Source organism: Schistocerca americana, chromosome X, assembly GCF_021461395.2.
Source record: "Schistocerca americana isolate TAMUIC-IGC-003095 chromosome X, iqSchAmer2.1, whole genome shotgun sequence".
In the NCBI taxonomy this organism is placed as follows: Eukaryota; Metazoa; Arthropoda; class Insecta; order Orthoptera; family Acrididae; genus Schistocerca; species Schistocerca americana.
Window position 1 is genome coordinate 867,369,099 of NC_060130.1, and position 16,891 is coordinate 867,385,989.

A 16,891-nucleotide genomic window follows, 5' to 3' on the forward strand; every position below is an offset into this window, starting at 1 on the left:
CGTTGTATCATCCGACAACAAAGTTCTGAGTAGGTACTGCATTGATGTTTCCCAGTCTGTCGTCATCGGGGTTGATAATACAGTGGATGATCTAACCGTATTTGTTGGAAGTTAGCATGGAAAACCCCAAACATCTTTACCATTTGGTTCTTAATGTACGGGTCCCGTTTTTCTACTCCCGTTTGGTGTAGAAGTTCTTTATATTGTTGTTTGACTGTTCGGTTTTGGATAGTAGGTGTACTGAGTGACGTGTTGATGACATGAAGGTCAAGTTCTTGTATAATGTCCTGAAGGCAGAGTCCTCTTTCTTCGCCGCCCCTGTGGCCGAATGGTTCTAGGCGCTTCAGTCGGGAGCAGCGATGCTGCTACTGTCGCAGGTTCGAATCCTGCCTCGGGTATGGATGTGTGTAATGGGTTGTTACGTTGTTTTTTGGGGAGGAGACCAGACAGCGAGGCCACCGGTCTCATCGGATTAGGGAAGGAAGAGGAAGGAAGTCGGCCGTGCCCTTGCAAAGGAACCATCCCGGCATTTGCCTGGAGCGATTTAGGTAAATCACGGAAAACCTAAATCAGGATGGCCGGACGTGGGATTGGACCGTCGTCCTCCCGAACTCGGGTCCAGTGTGCCAGCCAGATGTGTGTGATGTCCTTAGGTTAGTTAGGTTTCAGTAGTTCTAAGTCTAGGGGACTGATGACCGCAGATGTTAAGTCCCATAACGCTTAGAGCAATTTGAACTATTTTTCCTCTTTCTTCTGTTACTCTACTATGCCACAATGTTGATTTCGCGTTTTCATCCATTACGAAAATGTGTCTGTCGTGTCGGTTCAATATTGCTGCTGTTTTTAAGATTTCTATGTGTGGCTGTATCAACTGACCGTACTGAAAATATTGGTTAATTATGTAAAATTTTACTAAGACAGTCATTATTTCTATTGTCACCCCCTGTTTGTCTCAGAGTTGATGCACCTTTGTCACTGTTATGTCTTTATCTGGCACCATAATCGCGGCCATTGGATGCTGACTTGATGTTATGATCTGTATTGTAATTGCCATGTGGGGTAGTGCCCCGTTTCTGGCATATGGCTCGTGTATACATAGTATGTGTAGGTCCAACTCCTCCAATACGTTTCCGAGTTCCTGCACCACAATGGCACTGCGCATCGCATTTATCTATCTGGCTGATTTCAATCATTTGTATCTCTTCCATTGCCATTGTTGGGCTATTTGATTGTAAGTGAACGCAACGGGCACATCGCTATGGGGCCTGTGTAATTTGGAATCACATCCAATTCAGCTGTGTCATCACTAATTGCCTGTACAGATGCTCAGTATCAATTGTCTTCCGTCTCATGTTAAAGACGACATCAAGTAGAGTCTGCAGTTCCTTCGTATTTGTAAGCAAGCTGTTGACACTGAACTGAATAAGATCAACTTTCTCCATGACAGGAAAATTTATGGTACAGTCTTTTGGATGACTGGGCCTAACCAGGTGCTCTATTGCTATGGTTAACACATTCATATCTTCTGATTTAGCCAGTCTCATTGCATTTTCACACATTTCGTGAACAGGCCGCCGGTCTGGCCATAAACTACTCCCATTTTTCATGTCATGTCCATCACTATTTGTATCCTTTTCATAGTTCCCATCGCCATCTGTAGGTTCTATGATCTTCTCTTGGCTGTTACGTGCTATCACGCTCCGCTAATACGAGTTGCGTGCTATCACACCTTGCATTTACTGCACTTTCAACTTTTTCTGAATTTGATATTACGCCGTTATTTACGTCATCCTTGTCTAGAGGTAGGCATGCTACTCGTTTTCCTCTCTTCTGAACCACTTCCAAAAACTCCACACTTTCTCTCCCATTATGCTTACTATTGGCGTTTTTACTGTCCATCTTGCTTTCGTGCTTGTCTATATTATCAGCTACGTTTTCGATTTGTGTCGTTATATCTGTTCTCATTCTGCCCTTCACATTGGACCAGAATATTTTGGCTTTCTGCATCTCGATTGCTTTTCTGTAGAGGTTTCCGTTTCTTACAAAGAAGACAAGTAATTTTGTAATCCATTTGAACAGCGTGTAACATAGCAAATTAGTACGAGTTGTCTCCTTGCATTGAAAGCGTAGCTTGCTGTGGAGCCGGGAGGTTAGCGGGTGTTCGTTCTCACGCCCAGTGGGCGGTGTATTTGCTTAACGCTGCATGCAATACGTTACACATACCCTCTATGAATCTGAACAAATACTATTAAATATTAATCGATCTTTTTCATACTTGGCGTACAAAATTCTATTGATAACAGGACCATACTGCTAAAATTTCAAATCAATAACTTCAGTACTTTCGGAGATATAAATTTTTACCTAAAACACATGACAACTAGGCTGGCATTGTGAAACAGTGTTAGGGACTGTAACGTATTCATCTAAAGTATCAATTGAAACTACAACCAAGAGTATAGGTTCATATAATCTAATTTTCTGGAATTTTCTTTAGTTCCGTTGCCACAGATTTCTGACGTAATTAACAGTACATTGGAAAATTATTATTTCATTTTGTTTGTGAGAGACAGAGCGTGAATGGAGGATATACGCAAAGTGAGAATGTAATAGTTTATTAAAACTATGTAAATGTAAGTGTGAGAAAGTAGTTGTGTAATAGGAGAACTTGTGCCCAAGTAAGCTTGATTTTGTAAAAGGCAGCCAGAAGGGGCATGGAATATTAAATTTATTAGTAATTTATTTTGTAGAAAGGAGTCGTATTTTGTTTTCATTAAATTTTGTTCAGTTTCGGAATTACGAAATTTCTAGCCGAAATTACGTGTGGTAATCTGATTGGCTGATGTTAAAAATACCGCGAGTATAGAAGTGCTCGAGTTATCTGAATTGCTGCTTAACGTACTAGCCAATAGGAATTCAGCATTTCCCGCGCGTTTGGGTACGGCTTTGTGCCTCAGCTCTATAAATCGATATAGTCGCTCGGGAGCCGTCTTCTGGTAAATACCAACGGTAATTCGCGCTGATGAAATTTGTACCAAAACGAATAAATCTGCTCGTTTGATCTTTTCTCATGTAGATGATGAATAGTAAGTACAGTGTTGAGTATTTTGAGAAAGTTTGAGCAATGTGAGTGATTTATTTTAGGAGATTTCGCGTGTGAACATTTTAAGTCGCACATAAACTCCACGTCGCGTGCTTCGTGCAAATTACAAGACATTATGGGGAGCACTTCTTCATGGGAAGACTACTGAACGACTGAATGTGTTAACTCGGAAGTAGTCGTGGGTCAGTGAACGTTCAGGACGTTTGCAATATCGGGTCGAACTAAATATCTTCTGGCTGCTTTTGGGTGTGAACTAGGTACAGAGACAGTCAGTAACATTGCATAATTAGTGTCGGGATATTAAATACGAACTTGATAGCTATTTTCCTTGTTTTAGAGACAATAAACCAACTTTAAAGAAATTTTAGACTTTTTTTTTTTTTTTTTCAAACAAGTCATGCAAGATTCCCGAACGGTCGGTAGTTTAACTTACTTTTAGCTACTGCCCTTGGTCGGCCGTGGTGGCCGAGCGGTTCTAGGCGCTTCAGTCCGGAACCATGCGGCTGCTACGGTCGCAGGTTCGAATCCTGCCCCGGACATGGATGTGTGTGATGTTATTTAGCATTTAAATGTCGTTTGGTGAATAGGAGCTTAATGTTACAAAATCTTCTTCACGTATCACCCAAGTTATAACGATTATGTTTCTTCCAGCCCCTGTATTTGAAGCTGCCACTCCCAAGTAAAGAGAAATCGAACAAGCGTGCGTTAATATCATGAGGAACAGCGGTCTATAGCTCAGTATCATCTAGTGATAAGCCTGTGGCATGTCGAAACATGCAAATAAGAAATAATGAAACATAACTGAGCGTTTTAGAACAACACACTGCATATCATTTATGAAATCAGTGGGAAGAAGTGACCGACTATTTTCGAAGTTGTTTAAACACTTGTTGATAGTCTTGTTCGAAAACAGTATTCCCGATAGCCGATATTCTTAAAGGTCGTCAGATTCCGTTCAGTTCAAACAACATATCGAACTCGTCGTCCCCAAGCATATTATTGTCCGATCACGTTGCTTGGATCACACAGCAGTGTCAATAAATCGTTGCCAGGCCGCCAGCAAGGGCAGCGTTGTCGCATTGGACACAACAGCAGGCCTGCGGTTGCTTTGATCGCGGCTGTGGTTATGCTGTGCGGCGGCGGCGGCGGCGGCGGCGGCGGCGGCTGCTCGCAGTATTTTCTCGCCCGGCGATGTGGTTGCTATCAGATTAATTTCAAAAAATTATTTGACACCCACCAATAAATAGTAATTGCCTTCGAGGACAATATATCAGTATAAAGGGGGCAAAACAAGCAATGCCTATTGTTTTGTTTATGGCCTATTTCTCTTTTACAGGGCAAAACACACCCCAAAAGGTAATTTGGCATTGTAGATTTAGAGGGAATATCTTCGAAATAATGGTATATAAAAGATGTCTTTCAAATAAAAACTGATAGGTAATTAATGTTATTGAAAACTGTATAATGAACTCTTGTAATAATTTGAAATTTTGCAATACATACAATTGTTAATTAATTTTGAAAAATGAAAACTTTTGTTACAACGTAAGTTAAAGAAGCCTTCAAGCTACGTACATCTCTGTGTAATAAAGTTGGTTTCTGTAATACAATTTTTGGAAAATATGCTGTACACATTGTGCTGTCTGGGTATTTTCAACATACCTAATTAAAATATCTAAATATTCGTTACTATTCTAATTATTTATTTTTTTATATTTGATTCATGTTCCAAATTGTTCATTTACCTTTTATATTCATGTTTTTTTTTGTTTTTTTAGTTTACAGTTTCACATATGTGTATTTTGTTAATCGAAAATAATAAGTAACTCATTAATATGATAGAAAATAGTTTCAATAATTATAATCTGTGAGGGAGTGCTTAAATATGTCTTTTACACTACGCACATAAAATGAACGAAATTTCTTCATATAATATACAGCACAGAGAAGACATATAAAACAAAACTCAGCAGGATTTCAAATTGTCACTAGATATGGAAGTCTTATGACAAAGCTCTTCCAACATCGAAAGCTGTGTGCAGGCGAATTTTTAAATTTATTTAAAAACTGTTTTATTATACATCTGATTTCCAAATTTTTTTGTCTTGTTGGTACACATGTTCCTGGTGTATGTTTGCATTTTAGGCTGATTTGAAAATTTAGTTTACTGTTGACAGTCGGAAAGGTTTAATAGGTTTTCAAGTGGTCGGCGAATTTTCCTTTCGAAAAAGGGAGTCAAAGAATTTGCATTAAAGCTTTCTTGAAAAAAGAAATAAAGTGCAGCAGCGGATTCGAAATGTTGACTGTGGCTTTTGGCGCAACTACTATGTGTAAGATAAGAGTTTATGAGTGGTATAAACGTTTCAAAGAGGGTCGAGGAGATCTTGAAGACGATGACTGCCCTGGACGTCTGTCACATGTTGGTCCTTACTATGAAATCACCTGTTTTCTGGAGGTCCTCGTTCGTGAACCTAAGATCATATGCATGTTTATGAAATTCTGTTTCGTCTTCGATAATGGAATACTGAAATAACTTATTTCTACAATCATAAACAATACATAAGATATTAACTGATAAACAATCAGAATCTCTTTTTAATGACAGCAGTGCGAAATTATCTGATTGGGAAGATGGCGAATTCTCGTTTTTGACTGAAAATTCTCCTACTGAGTTTGATGAAACTAACTGGTAAACAATAAGAACGTTAAGATGTCGTGCCAGTAGCTAGGAGAAGAGGATGTCCTTGTACAGTGAATTCCTCTGACAGTGAAGATTTAGCTGCTGCAGAAAATGTGAATACAAAGCCAAGAAGATCTGTGTTGTACTCAGTTTCAGAAGTTACGTTTTATAATGTTGGACAACTGCCAAAATTTGTTGAGGCAAGGAATGCCTCAAAATGCAGGAAACTTGGCTGTAGTTTCAAGATAAGAGACATCTGCGTCGATTATGGACTGTACATTGATCAGCGAGGACATTATAACCACCGACCTGCTATCGTTATAAGCCCGTCCATGTGATAGCAGCGTCACCTGGTGAGGAATGTCTGCTATTAAGATACATGTACAGTGCATGTAGTATCAGTGACTTTGCTGTCCATGGATAGAATGGTGAAGGTGTGTGATCTATCTGAGTTTGACCGAGGACAGATTGTGATGGCCTTGAGGCTCGGCACGAGCATTTCTAAAACTGCACGACTTGTCGGGTGTTCGAGGAGTGCTGTGGTGAGTGTCTTCAACACATGGCGAAACAAAGGTGAAAACACATCCTGACGTCGTGGGGTTCGGTGACCACCCCTCATTACAGATGACGGACGTTGCAGGATGGGCAGACTGGTAAAACAGGACAGGCGGCGGATTGTGGCGGAACTATCATCAGACTTAAATGCTGGGCAGATACAAGTGTTTGTGAACACACAGTGCACCGAACACTCGTAACGATGGGCCTCCGCAGCTGACGACCTACGCATGTACCAATGTTAAAACCACGACATCGACAACTGCGACTGAAATGGACATGTGTCCATCAGCACTGGACGTTGGCGCAATGGCATAGCGTTGCATTGTCTGATGAATCCCTACACCTTCTTCATCATGGCGGTGGGAGCGCGCGAATCCTCGTCTCCCAGGGGAACAGCTCCTTAATACCTGTACTGCAGGACAGAGACAAGCTGGTGGCGGCTCCATTATGCTCTGAGGAACATTCACGTGGGCATCCATGGGTCCAATGAAGCTCGTTCAAGGCACCATGACAGCCAAGGAGTGTCGTACACTGACTGCAGACCACGCACACACCTTCAATGATGATTACGTACCCCGACGGCAGTGGCATATTTCAGCAAGATAACGCGCCATGTCACAAGGCCAGGATTGTGGTGGAGTGGTTCGAGGAACACAGTGGCTAGTTCCAATTCATGTGCTGGACCCACAATTCACCAGATTTGAACCCGATCGAACATATCTGGGATGTGATTGAACGTATCGTCAGGGCTCATCGGCCCCCTCCGCAGAATTTACGGGAATTAGATGGCGTGTGTGCAGATGTGGCGCCAACTCCCTCCAGTGACCTACCAAAGCCTCATTGGTTCCATTCCACGACGCGCCGCCACTGTTATACGTTCCAGATGAGGACATACTAGCTACTAGGTAGGTGGTCATAATGTTTTGGCTGATTAATGTATCATCACCTGCGAACAGTCTTAAAGAGCTTCCGACGTTGTGCATTGTGTTATAAGGGATCCGTGGCCACCGGTGGCTCGTTACAGGGTAATAATGTACACTCCTGGAAATTGAAATAAGAACACCGTGAATTCATTGTCCCAGGAAGGGGAAACTTTATTGACACATTCCTGGGGTCAGATACATCACATGATCACACTGACAGAACCACAGGCACATAGACACAGGCAACAGAGCATGCACAATGTCGGCACTAGTACAGTGTATATCCACCTTTCGCAGCAATGCAGGCTGCTATTCTCCCATGGAGACGATCGTAGAGATGCTGGATGTAGTCCTGTGGAACGGCTTGCCATGCCATTTCCACCTGGCGCCTCAGTTGGACCAGCGTTCGTGCTGGACGTGCAGACCGCGTGAGACGACGCTTCATCCAGTCCCAAACATGCTCAATGGGGGACAGATCCGGAGATCTTGCTGGCCAGGGTAGTTGACTTACACCTTCTAGAGCACGTTGGGTGGCACGGGATACATGCGGACGTGCATTGTCCTGTTGGAACAGCAAGTTCCCTTGCCGGTCTAGGAATGGTAGAACGATGGGTTCGATGACGGTTTGGATGTACCGTGCACTATTCAGTGTCCCCTCGACGATCACCAGTGGTGTACGGCCAGTGTAGGAGATCGCTCCCACACCATGATGCCGGGTGGTGGCCCTGTGTGCCTCGGTAGTATGCAGTCCTGATTGTGGCGCTCACCTGCACGGCGCCAAACACGCATACGACCATCATTGGCACCAAGGCAGAAGCGACTCTCATCGCTGAAAACGACACGTCTCCATTCGTCCCTCCATTCACGCCTGTCGCGACACCACTGGAGGCGGGCTGCACGATGTTGGGGCGTGAGCGGAAGACGGCCTAACGGTGTGCGGGACCGTTGCCCAGCTGCATGGAGACGGTTGCGAATGGTCCTCGCCGATACCCCAGGAGCAACAGTGTCCCTAATTTGCTGGGAAGTGGCGGTGCGGTCCCCTACGGCACTGCGTAGGATCCTACGGTCTTGGCGTGCATCCGTGCGTCGCTGCGGTCCGGTCCCAGGTCGACGGGCACGTGCACCTTCCGCCGACCACTGGCGACAACATCGATGTACTGTGGAGACCTCACGCCCCACGTGTTGAGCAATTCGGCGGTACGTCCACCCGGCCTCCCGCATGCCCACTATACGCCCTCGCTCAAAGTCCGTCAACTGCACATACGGTTCACGTCCACGCTGTCGCGGCATGCTACCAGTGTTAAAGACTGCGATGGAGCTCCGTATGCCACGGCAAACTGGCTGACACTGACGGCGGCGGTGCACAAATGCTGCGCAGCTAGCGCCATTCGACGGCCAACACCGCGGTTCCTGGTGTGTCCGCTGTGCCGTGCGTGTGATCATTGCTTGTACAGCCCTCTCGCAGTGTCCGGAGCAAGTATGGTGGGTCTGACACACCGGTGTCAATGTGTTCTTTTTTCCATTTCCAGGAGTGTATATACGACTTATTTGATTTCCTACTCAATTACCTTTTTATATGGGATAATACTATCTCAACATTGTAACGGCCTGGAATATGCCATAACCAAGCTGTACAACACAAACACAAAGCAACGCAACAGTCTTCAGATGCAGAGGCGGCTAGTGCAAAATTTTATTAGTGTGCTACAATATTACAAAAATGAAAAGAAAATATATTAGCATAAAAAGTGGCACACTAGATTCTTGTTAATCAGGCCATTCCTTCCACATATCTGTGCCGGATTAGCGGAAGTGCTGCATTTCTGAGAGCGTCTGAAATTTAGATTTAACACATAGGGACTATACTTTATTAAATCCAAAGAAACATTCATTTTCATGGAAAACTTAATCCTTGAGTGTGTACATATACAGTAATATAACTCACAATGAAACATGACCAGAATTTTTAGTTGCCGTAATAATGATACCGGGACGGCGGCACGCTTTATCACGCAACCTCTTTACAATCATTAACATCGGTGCTGCGTGTACATGGTTCTTGCACAATGTACTCTACGAAAATGTCTGCTGCTTAATCACCAGCAGTGTGAGAAATCTTTGTGCTCCTCTTGTGTCCTCTTCATCACCATTTTGATCATTACTTTCCGCCCGCAGCTCGTGGTCGTGCGATAGCGTTCTCGGTTCCCACGCCCGGGTTCCCGGGTTCGATTTCCGGCGGGGTCAGGGATTTTCTCTGGCTCGAGATGACTGGGTGTTGTGTGATGTCCTTAGGTTAGTTAGGTTTAAATTGTTCTAAGTTCTAGGGGACTGATGACCATAGATGTTAAGTCCCATAGTGCTCAGAGCCATTTGAACCATTACTTTCCTGCAAGCTTTTCATTATTTCTTCATTTGTTAAAGTTTGGTCTAGCTCCAAGTTCTCCTCATTCAGCCGCTTAGCAACATGGTCTTCAGAATTTCTTCTCATCCTGGAAGCGTATGGAAAATGTCAATTTGCAAAGCGTCATCAACTGATGATTCCGAATTGACCGACTCATTGCTGTGCTCAGCGTTGCCTCCGACTTTGCTTCAACGGATGGAAAAGTGTTGACTTTTCTCCAGCTCTTCATTAAAGTAGTTCCTTCACTTTATCCCATGCGTCTGCTATTTGGAAATCAACATCATGTAAGTTGATTTCTTTCCACACCCTCAACATGGCCTTGGCAGACTCGTTATTACAGTCGTTCATTAAGAAACAAGAAATGCTTCTGAATGTAAGTATTCAAAGAACTGTGACTGACGCCCGAACAACAGGCACTTACATTCACTGAGAATAGAAAGCAGTGCATTGAAAATGGGTAGCTACTAGCCGAAATCTGGATTTGTGTAATAATATCTAAGAAAGGACGACTGGTTGCTGCACTCTATAAGTCACATGACAATCACTGAGTTCACACACTTCCCAAATGGAAGGTAACATGAAAAAGAAATGCATGCCAAAAGTGACATTTAATGGAGTCCAAAAATCCTGGTCCGTGGACTGAATCAGGGCTGTCACATTGGGTGGAAGAAAGAGTGCTTGCATACCACCGGATTTTAGAGTCACATTAGGATGACTGTGAGCATTGTCAGTGATAAGCATAGTTTTCAGTGGAAGCTGTTTTTCTTCTTCAGCTCTTTCGTTGCAGCTGGTACAAATGTTTCGGGGAATCGCCGAGACAATATTTCTCCCTGCATTTCACAAGCTGCGACATCGTCGCGAAAAAACACAGTGACCCGTATATGTAATAAGTTTCTTTAATTTACGTCTATGGTCACAGTCTATTTTGTTTAACAGATTACCGGTTTCGGTTTTTATGAAACAGATCTGATAATGGTCATTAAAGACCAAAACTTGTAATCTGTTAAACAAAAAATAATTGTGACCATAGACGTAGATTAAAGAAACATTTCTCTCTGCATCCACGCTTTCTTCAGAACACAATATTGCGCTGTTGGCGTAGTTCTGTTCCTCTGTGGGGGTCAACGTAGATGTTGGGATTTTCTGTCACCATGACAGGCAATTTATGAGTCCTATTTGCGTCACAACACGCCATTAATGGTACGCGCTTCTTCTGTTTTTTGTTTACAGGAACTTCCTTCTCGTTCTTGGCATCTAACATTTTAGAGCAAAGCATCTTACAAAACAGGCCCATTTCATCAGCATTGTGCAAAGCATGAACAGTTACGTCTTCTTCCTCTATTATCTTCCGTACCTTGTTTGCAAACTCGTCTGTGTCTTTTGTCGTTAGCTGAGCGACTTTCTCCGGTGACTGGTACACTATGTGATCAAAAGTATCCGGACACCTGGCTGAAAATGACTTACAAGTTCGTGGCGCCCTCCATCGGTAATGCTGGAATTCAATATGGTGTTGGCCCACCCTTAGCCTTGATGACAGCTTCCAATCTCGCAGGCATACGTTCAGTCAGGTGCTGGTAGGTTTCTTGGGGAATGGAAGTCCATTCTTCACGGAGTGCTGCACTGAGGAGAGATATCGATGTGAGAAGCAAGAAGGTGCTTAAAACATCAATGTAGGCCTGTGCTGTGATAGTGCCACGCAAAACAACAAGGGGGCGCAAGCTCCCTCCATGAAAAACACTATCACACCCTAACACCACGGCCTCCGAATTTTACTGTTGCCACTACACACGCTGGCAGATGACGTTCACCGGACATTCGCCTTACCCACACCCTGCCATCGGATCGCCACATTGTGTACCGTGATTCGTCACTCCACATAACGGTTTTCCACTGTTCAATCGTCCAATGTTTACGCTCCTTACGCTAAGCGAGGCGTCGTGTGGGATTTGCCGGCGTGATGTGTGGCTTATGAGCAGGCGCTCGACCATGAAATCCAAGTTTTCTCACCTGCCACCTAACTGTCATAGTACTTGCAGTGGATCCTGGTGCAGTTTGGAATTCGTTTGTGATGGGCTGGATAGGTGTCTGCCTTTTCCACATTACGACCCTCTCCAACTGTCGACGGTCTCTGTCAGTCAACAGACGAGGTCGGCCTTTACTCTTCTGTGCTGTACGTGTTCCTTCACGTTTCCACTTCACTATCACATCGGAAACAGTGGACCTAGGGATGTTTAGGAGTGTGGAAATCCCACGTATATACGTATGACGCAAGTGACACCTAGTCACCTGACCACGTTCGAAGCCCGTGAGTTCCGCAGAGCGCCCCATTCTGCTCTCTCACGATGTCTAATGACTACTGAGGTCACTGATATGGAGTACCTGGCAGTAGGTGGCAGCACAGTGCACCTAATATGAAAAACGTATGTTTCTGGGAGTGTCCGGATACATTTGATCACGATGCCGAACGCTATGTCGATTTTTCCAGATTGATAATCAACTTTCGCTTGCTGCGAACAAGTTACTACCGCCGAGTTGTCTGTTAACTGCAACTGCTGTTTCCTTTCTTATCGGGCCACTGACGGGAATTCCTTTACTGTGCTGTTGTATGAGCCATCTACAAACAGCTACGTCCAGTTCTTCATTCGCACTCATTCATAGAACCTTCCGTTTTTCCACCTAGCTCTCCATTTGAGTAGAGTACTGTCGAATAACAACATTTTTTCTAGATCTCATAAGCACTTGTTCGTCCAACGTTGTATTCAGCAGGAATGGCTTTCTGCAAAGAACCTCGGCTCAACTTATTTACAATGTCGAGTTTCTCATTGTAGTCTATCATATCGCGTTTCCTCTTAGAAGCCCTGCTACTAAGCTGCAAAGAAAGACACAGTTTCAGATATATGTATATATAACATTGTTTAAAATTGTTGCGCTCGATAATTAATTGTTGTGCACGTCATTTCTGCTTGACCGACTAGAGGCCAGGTTACTGGCAGTGAGAGGCCGGACTACTGACGGCCGGATTACTGATAGTTTAATGTACTTAATCAGCAACGAAAAATTAAGTCCATTCGTCGCTGTTTTCTGCTGCAGAATTTATCTGTAACTCTAAAGATGAAACCCTCGACGTTGGTTACCATATTCTTCTCAGTTGAGAGCCTTGTGAGAGCATTAAGTCGTTCCTCTGACATGGTATTCTGAAGAAAGGTCTTGGTCCCCGTCACAGATGAAAAACATCTTTTAGGTTCAGCAGTTGTCATCTGTGTTGTCACTAATGTTTTCCGAAGTTTTGTTACCTGAGAGAAGCTATCTTGCAGAATTGGAGATACTGCTCCAACAATATTCCCGAAGGCTGGTCATTGGTACAATACCGAGAGCTCTGTCTTGGTTTCTTTAACGTGGTGGAAGCCTGGACAACAACATTAAGTTCTGTCTCTGGGAAACGTCTTGAGTATTCGTCCAACTTTGAGGAATCCAGCAGCATTGCTGCGTCTACATGATATAGGACTTAGAAACGTCACGGGCTTCTCTGTTAATCCTACTGCAGACTCTTTTTCATCAGAACATCGACAAAAACTTGTCTTCTGGCGCTTGCTCTGAGAAGTGGCTGTTGCTGTGACTGTGGTATCAGTGTAGTCGATGGAGGCTCTTATATTATTTGAGCCGTACCGTGTCGACAGGTCTTCTGCATGCCATCTTTGCCTCTAGCGGAGGGTGTGCCGTTCTGACGTAAACAAGTGGCAGTGTGAGGAGTGAGTCGAGCGGTGGCAGGCGGCGGAGCAGGAAGTGCTCGTCACGCACGGCGTGTTGTGACCTGAGCCGTGCGAGTTCTCATTCGGACGACTGGACTTCAATATTCCGCTTGGGGTCGCGTATCCGAAAATAAATTTTCATCCTGGCGGCTACGGATGACACGAGCCGGCCGAAGCTAGTCCTGCTGCGGAAGGTTGTGGCTGCGTCGCCTTGATTAAGAGGGAAGCTTGACGTCTTAGAACTATTAGAATTATATCAATACCTTAAGCTGCTGACGGGCGTTCATATGTATCAACGGGGACAGGTGAAAATGTGTGCCCTGACCGGGACTCGAACCCGGGCTCTCCTGCTTACATGGCAGACGCTCTATCCATCTGAGCCAGCGAGGGCAAAGAGGATAGCGCGATTGCAGGGACTATCTCGCGCACGCCTCCCGCGACACCCACATTCTCACGTTGTATGTCCACATACTACATTCGTAGTGTTCCACCCCAACACACTCATACTCGTGGAAGACATGCTTACCAAGGCCCGTAAGAGTTCGGGGAATATGTGTGCATCTGCACAGAAGAAGGAGGTCATGGCCGGTGTTGCCAGAACTATATACTTATATGGATATGGTGTCTGTTCTTTCGGACATGTCCGAAAGAACAGATACCATATCCATATAAGTATATCTTAGAACTATGGTGAGGTATCTTCCTTCTGTTGAGTGAATTTGGGGGCAGTGTGAGGTTTGCAAAATGTTCCTTTCTATTGTCGCCGTCTGCTTATGAGCCTTACTCGCCTTCACGACTATCAGAACTCTGAATATACCGACCTGTTAGTGGTTACGTTGAGTGCGAGTTCAAGAGGCCTGTACATGTTTGTACAATTTTACCTGGTATAATAAAAATTGTTTGTACCAATTTCATTATAAATAAATAAGTAAATAAATAAAATATAATAAAAATTGGTAGAAATAATTTTTATCATACCAGCGTAAAATTTTGACTTTCTGTAATTAAGACACGTTGTGTTTTTACCTTTTTATAAATGATAGCTTTGTGGACTTTGATTTAAGTTACCTCATTTATTGCTGTGAGTGGCTTTGATGCTTTCTAGTTAACATGTTAATTCTGGGTGCAAGGATTCGTGCCAACACAGGAGCGTTTTTTCAAAACTCGATAAATGCAACAGATACAGTCTCTCATAAAATGAATTTTTGTGTTTTCACCTAGATAGATATGTTAGAGCCTTTGAATTTTTACATGACTTCTACATCTCAGTGACGTTAATCCAGCGTTGTAATGAAATATATTAATATTTAATTTTGATAACAGTATATTAAGGTGTGATTTTCCAGTTTTTTTTTAAGTCGGTAAATGCTTACAATTATTGCTGGTATCAGTTATGCTGCCTTCTTTAATTCCGTGTAGTTTTTCACACAACAGAATTATTTATGCGCTGTAGTGTTCATTAAATGCCTGCCTTGTTGTAAAATGCATATTTTTGCTTATCTTATATGTCTTTTTTTTAATTTATGGTTTTTGACTTTATAGAGAATACAAACAATAATAAAAATGCAGTGGCATAACACAATAATAGCAGTGATAATTATTATAGCATAATTGTGTAGCTTACATCATTAACATCACTACTACATCAAGTAAGAAATGAATAATACTAGAAGTGTTGTGTGTCAGTCACATTTTTGTTAAGTTTTCCCTCTTACATCCATGCATTATTCGCCTACGACATCTTTGTAAAACTCCTTTACATCACCTGGAATTTCAAAATACTTTAGGAAGGCAGACACATCTTTCTTCTTTTCTTTACGTATCACACTTTGTTTTGATAAAAGTGTACATGTTAGTACTGTTGGATAGCACAGTTGCTTTCGTCTCAGGATGTCAGCTTGTACTGGAACTCCAGAGTTTGTATCACTTACTGACACATGGTGGCTCTCAGTGCATTTATATTTTATATTTCATTGTTAATGGCAATGGTTACTTCCTTATGAACCCTTCCTGTTGTGTCGCCTCGTCTCCTTTCCTTTGGCAACTTGCTTCCTTGATGGAACCTGCTTGCTAGGTAGGATACTATCCTTTGACATGCCAGATACTCAAAGGAAAGTGGCAGCACAAAAAAAAATGGTTCAAATGGCTCTGAGCACTATGGGACTTAACTGCTGTGGTCATCAGTCCCCTAGAACTTAGAACTACTTAAACCTAACTAACCTAACTGCGACCGTAGCGGTTCCAGACTGAAGCGCCTTTAACCGCACGGCCACACCGGCCGGCTGGCAGCACAAACAGGCACTATTTCATCATCCCTTTTTCTAATGATATACTTAACTGTCACTGTTTTCTTCCTTTTTGCATTCTGGGTGTGCATTACTCTCCGCTGAGGTGAAGAAATATTAAGAAATTTGAACAGAATCTTATCTTGATCCATTTTATTTAATAATGTCACGTGATGATGAAAGTAGAAGAGATCATTTTTTCATTCCTTTAGCTTTTGAAGGCGAAACCTGAAGGCCATGGTTGCATTTAATGATATTTCTTGCTTTGCGTTTCAGGTCGATGTAAGCTCTTCTTGAATCGGGATTTTCTCCCATCGGAACAATCTTTGATCTGTATGCTGTTTTCAGGATCACAAGAGTGATCATCCATTCCGCTTGCACTTGCAAAACTTCTTTGTAGACGTACACGTGACTGTCAAGTGAATATTTGTCTAAAAGTAAACTGCAGGTGTTACGACGACAAAGAAGTCTGGTTGCAACCCTCTTCCCACCAGTAAACATCGTTACAACAATGTGTAACAGCGCTTAAAGCAACCAGTATACTCTATTATCGTTAACTGCTTGCTGCAGAAAGAGAGCGGAGACACTAGAGAGTAATTATATTACATTTGTCAACTTTTGCAATAACTGTAAGAATGCATATATCGCGTTTGGTTAAAACCTTGTGATTTGGAGTGTTCATACACGCAGCAGTAGCCGACGTTTGGTAAATCTTGGTTGAGGGGTTGATGTAAAAGGCCAACATTATGCCATTACCATGCATAACTCAATTTTGATTTTTTTTTGCATTTTAATGTACTGTCTGCTAATGTAACCCATGTTCGTCTGCCAACGGTGTGCATCCATCCAAATCTTGTTGACTCTCCGTCCCACGTGGTGGCCCACTGCTACCATTACGCCATTGGGCGTTGTTTTGAAAATGAATTGCTGTTGGCGGGCAAATCATCTTGTCTCTTCATTGAGATTTTGGTGTGTGTGTTCAATAATAAAGCCCCGATTCTCTTCCTTATTAATGCTGGAGGGCTTGGTTTCTGCCACTTTATTGGTATGCGGGTGTGTAACTACACTGTAGCCATATTGTGTTCAGTTCCATGACTGAGGTGTTAAAGATAATTTACGATCTGATTATTTCTTGAACATAAAGATCCTTTTTCATGTCAGGTGATACTGGCAGTTACTAGCGCCATACGTA

The 16,891-nt window shown here is 43.1% G+C and overlaps 1 protein-coding gene and 1 non-coding gene across 2 annotated transcripts in view; both read right to left on the minus strand.

Moving 5' to 3' along the window:
- LOC124555629 (trimethyllysine dioxygenase, mitochondrial) overlaps positions 1 to 16,891 on the minus strand; it is a 494,241-nt gene that overhangs the window by 353,014 nt on the left and 124,336 nt on the right. The gene's annotated exons all lie outside the window — the stretch shown is intronic.
- On the minus strand, positions 13,731 to 13,805 carry Trnat-ugu. The gene has a single exon. It is a non-coding gene; the product is annotated as a tRNA-Thr (tRNA).